Genomic DNA, 5,427 nt, shown 5'->3' on the forward strand with positions numbered 1-5,427 from the left:
AACTCGACACATGCTTAATTGCTAAGACTAACTTGGGTTGGCTCTGGCATCGCCGACTAGCCCACGTTGGGATGAAGAATCTTCATAAGCTTCTAAAGAGAGAGAGCACATTTGAAGCGTCCCAATCCTTTGGGACTCAAATGTGAAACAATTACTAGTCCCAGGAGGCTAGTAAACACATTCCTTACTTCAAATAGTACAGAGTTTAGATAAATTTATTACAATACCGGGGTACAAGCTCGAGAGAGCCAAATAGAGAAGCGCAGTAGGAAAACACACTAGCCCAAGCCACAGGCAGAACTGGGTGCAGGCACAGCCCTCTTAATCAAGCATAGCAGAAAAGAAGTCCTCGGCTGCTGAAAAACATAAATAAATCTGGGTGAATACACTAGGTATTCCGCAAGCCCACCCCGCTCCCGTAGAGAGAAAGAGACCTATGATGTACATGCTCAATTTGGTGGAGTTGATGTCACTCATCATTTTCTTAGAGAAAGGCAGTTGCTTGAAGGTTTACCCCATAGTCTTTAAAAGTAACCAAAAACTCAACCACCACTGAGCTTCCCGCTCCTGTGGCCTTAGTTCTTTCTTAACACTTACTCATTCACACATTCCCCCTTTTCTTGAAATTCATAGAGAAAGTTCTAATTGTCATACCATACCGGACTCATCCATACCAGTGGACACGGACTATTCGAATAGGTTTCAACTCTGCGCAGAGGGGTACACTTTACCCACTAGCCCGGTTTCTGCGATCTCACCGTCGCGAGACCCGAATGCCGGATCTCTTTCCTTACCCGTACGTCCTAACCTTAACGGTTATCCGGAAGGAGTCAGGCCACCACCATGCCCAAACCGGACAAAACTTTCCCCCTCCTTATCCTCCCGGTGCTCCCCAGCCTTCTTAACCCTGGGGTTGGACCGTACGAGTTCGGATCGAGTGACTGCCCACACAGTCTCGAGTGGTTGTACGATAAAGGAGTACAGGTAGTGAAAATGACAAGCCGGTCCTTATATGAGGGGACAATCCTTCTGCTCACGCCTAAACCAGCTGAGCCAACACCTTAGGCCCTCCCCTAAACCAGGGAGTCCCTGATCATCCCACTCTCAAGGTGATGAGGGTGAGTACCCTTCATCGCATAACTTTTCAAAAATAGGTCTTATTTGGAGAAACACTTTGCCCTACTTCCAGATCCACATTTCGTAACCGGAAATAATATGTTAATGTGGGCCATCTCTCACTCACAATGCAATGTTCCCCCATGATTCCCGGCCTAGGCGGTGGTAGAGAGAATAGGTAATTTATGCATCAAGGGAAGGATGGACTTGCCTTCGTCGAAGCTCTCCTGGCACAGAAGATCTACTTCCGGAAGTTCGGGCTCTGGTCCCTCTTCCGGGGCTATGGGTTCCGGATTAACGGTCCCCGCTTCCTCTAGGAAAACAGGCAATAAAACAATACATCAACAAGGATTCACAAATTATAGTGTGTCATTTTCTAACATCATTATTGCATGTGACCTTAGAAATTATTTTTGATAATTCTTAGTGCATAAAATATTGAGGAGACTAATTAAAGGAGGAAAATGCTGAAAAAGGAAAAAGAAAAAGGGTTTCAGCTCTGGTGGGCCGGGTGGAAGGAATCTGGCCCAGCCAGGCGCGAGCGCGCGCGGGCGCGAATGCGCCGGCCCAGTTGCGGCCCAGGGCAAGGGATGGCGCGGGCGCGCGAAGGTGACGGCGTCGCCGCGGGCCCCACGTGCCAGAGAGAACGGGAGGGGGGGAGAGAACGGCGTCAGGTTGACGGGGGGGAATGAACCGGCCGTCCGCGGGGAGGACCCGGCCGCCGGTGGGCTCGGCGGCGGTTCGCCGCCGGTGGCCCGGTTTTTGGACAGCGAGCAGGTGGTTTAGCACGGGCGGCAGTTGGCGATTCTTATGGTAGGTTCAATTTGGCCAGAGGGGGTCGGGAGGGGGCTGCCCATGGGGAGGGGGCGGAGTTCCGCGGCGGGGATCGCCGCCGGTGGCCTCTGGGGGAGAACGGGGGCTGGAAGGTGGCGCTCCGGGTTCGAGGCTACGCGAGGGGGCTGCTCGGCTCGCTCAATTCCTTGCCGGACTAACAGAGAAGGAGAGGGAGGAGGAGGAAAGGACTCACCGGAGAGGAGAACGACGCCGGCGCTTCGCGAATTGGGCTCGGGGGAGGGGAGGAGAGGGATGGTCGGGGCTGGTGCGAGGAAGGAGGGGCTCAGGGCGAGCTTTTTATAGGCGCGTGGGGGAAGGGGGGGCGGTGGAGCTCCCTAACTCCGGCGAGCTTCTCGGTGCCGCCATAAATGGCGCACAGTGCCGCCGAGGGGATGCTACGGCGGGGCGGTACCGGCGAGGACGCTGGTCAAGGGAAGGAGGACGGAGCGGTGCCAAACTTCCCTGTGCGGCAGGATGGCAGAGGGGAGGACGGAGGCGACGGCCGGAGGTGACCTCGGCGAGGGGACGGCTGATGGAGGACGAAGCGACTGACTCGCGGGGCCGCTTGGTCAGAGGGAGCGAGCGTGCGAGAGAGCGGGCGGCTGACGGGTGGGGGCGTCTTGTCAGCGAGAGGGAGGGCGGGGTGTGGAGCGGCTGTCGCGCGCGCGGAAGCAGGCCGAAGTTGGGCCGAATGCGGGCGCGTGGGGAGGGAGTGGTCGCGGGCTTGGGCCGGGATTCGGTCCAGCAGGGGGAGGAGAGAGCTTTTTCCCTTTTTCTTTTTACTTTCTAATTTCTATTTCCCATTTTGCCCCTTTTTCTTTGAACAAAAAATACTTTGTGAATACTCTAAGTGTTTAGAAAACAGAATCTAAGTGAGGTGCTTTGTGATCAAACAAAATGTATGCATATGATGAAAGAAAACTAGTGGAGGTATTGGAATTAAAGGATGAAGGGAGGGGAAAGGGGTAGATTAGGGTTTCAAACCTGGGTTAGGATTTTTGGGATGCTACAAACCTACCCCACTTAAAGGAATCTCGCCCTCGAGATTCAGACGGGGCTCGAGAAAAGGTAAGGGTATTCCTCCCTCAGAGAGTCCTCACTCTCCCAGGTGGCTTCCTCTTCTCCATCTCTGCTCCACTGAACCTTACAGAGCTTCACTTCTGAATTGCGGGTCCTTCTGACTGCTGAGTCGAGAATCTTCACTGGCTTTTCCCGGTACTGGAGGTCCTTTTGAATCTGAATTGCCTCTGCCTCGATACGGGTTTCTGGTACTTTTAGGCATTTGCGGAGTTGAGACACATGGAACACATTGTGGATATCTGACATGGATTCTGGTAGCTCGAGACGGTATGCCACGGGTCCTATTCGGGAAATGACAGGGTAAGGACCGACGAAACGGGGTGCTAGCTTTCCTTTCATCTGGAACCTTTTGACACCACGCATTGGGGAAACCTTGAGATAAACAAAATCTCCTTCCTCAAATCTGAGTTCCCTTCGCCTATTGTCTGCGTAACTCTTCTGTCGACTCTGAGCTTCAAGTAACCTCCTGCGGATCAAAGCGACTTTTTCTTCGGCTTCTTTAACAAAGTCGGGTCCTTCTAGTGTCCTTTCCCCCACATTGGACCACATTAGGGGAGTCTGGCATTTTCTTCCATACAGTGCTTCGAATGGTGACATTCTGATGCTGGCCTGATGGCTGTTGTTGTACGAGAATTCGGCGTACGGCAAACTAGACTCCCAATCTCTGTCGAAGGCTAACACGCAGGCTCTGAGTAAATCTTCAAGGACCTTGTTGACTCTTTCTGTTTGACCATCTGACTGGGGGTGATAAGCAGTGCTGAAATCTAGCTTGGTGCCCATTGCTTGCTGAAGGCCCTTCCAAAATTTTGAAGTGAACTGCGTTCCTCTATCTGATACTATCTTCCGTGGAATGCCATGTAGCCTGACTATCTCTTTAAGGTATATTCAGGCAAGGGCTGCTCCTCCAAAAGTGGTCTTTACTGGAATGAAATGGGCCACCTTGGTGAGACGATCGATTATTACCCATATGGAATCATTTCCTCTTTGTGATCTGGGCAGTCCGGTTACGAAATCCATGCCTATTTCTTCCCACTTCCATTCGGGTATTGGGAGGGGTTGAAGTAGGCCTGCAGGCTTCTGATGTTCGGCCTTTGTTCGCTGACAGGTGTCACATCGGGCCACATACTGTGCTATTTCCCTTTTCATCCCTTTCCACCAATATCTGGTCTTAAGGTCTAAGTACATTTTGGTGGTCCCTGGGTGGATAGAGTAAGCTGAGTTGTGGGCTTCATCGAGCAGGGTTTCCCGTGTTTCTCCCACTGGCACGCACAGGCGATCCTTGAACCAGAGGGCTCCTTGCTTATCTGTCCTGAGGTCCGGAAGTTGCTCCTTTCGTGCTCTTTCCATAAGCTTGGTTGTTTCTGCGTCCAGGCGTTGGGCCTTGCATATGAGATCTTCTAGATTTGGCTTGACTTCCAGGCCACCGTTGTCTCCCAGACATGCATTTAGCTGAGCTGATTCTTTCTTCCAATCTTCCAGAAAGTTTGTTCCTTTAACCCCGAAAGGTTTTCGGCTGAGGGCGTCTGCTACTACGTTGGCCTTTCCGGGGTGGTAGTGGATTTCGAGGTCATAATCTTTGATCAATTCGAGCCACCTTCTTTGACGGAGGTTGAGGTCCGGTTGCGTGAAGATGTACTTTAGACTCTTGTGATCAGTGAAGATGTGGCATTTGTTCCCAATCAGATAATGCCTCCAAATTTTTAGGGCTTGCACTATGGCTGCCAATTCCAGATCGTGGGTGGGATAGTTCTGTTCGTGCGGCTTGAGTAAGTGGGATGCATAAGCAATGACTTTCTCATTTTGCATTAAGACGCACCCTAAGCCTTGCTTGGAAGCATCACAGAAGATGACAAAATCTTGGTGTATGTCTGGCAGAGTCAGGACTGGTGCAGTTGTAAGTTTCTCCTTGATGATTTGGAAACTTCCTTCACATTTGGGAGTCCATACAAACTTATTGTCCTTTTTGAGAAGTTCAGTCATGGGCTTTGCTATGCTGGAGAATCCCTTGATAAAGCGGCGATAATACCCTGCCATTCCCAGAAAGCTTCGTACCTCACTGACGTTGGATGGTTGCTTCCAATTTGAAACAGCTTCTACCTTAGATGGGTCCACTTCTATCCCTTCAGCAGTCAAGATATGCCCTAGGAAGGCTATCTTCTCTAACCAGAACTCACATTTGCTGAGTTTAGCATAAAGTTGATGTGCTCTGAGTCTTCCGAGGACGGTTCGAAGGTGATGCTCATGGTCCTTGCGACTCTTGGAATAGATGAGGATGTCGTCGATAAAAACCACGACAAACTTATCCAATTCTTCCATAAATACCTTATTCATGAGGTTCATGAAAAAGGCGGGTGCGTTGGTTAGTCCAAATGGCATCACTGTGAATTCATATTGCCC

This window comes from Zea mays, chromosome 4, assembly GCF_902167145.1.
Source record: "Zea mays cultivar B73 chromosome 4, Zm-B73-REFERENCE-NAM-5.0, whole genome shotgun sequence".
Classification (NCBI taxonomy): domain Eukaryota; kingdom Viridiplantae; phylum Streptophyta; class Magnoliopsida; order Poales; family Poaceae; genus Zea; species Zea mays.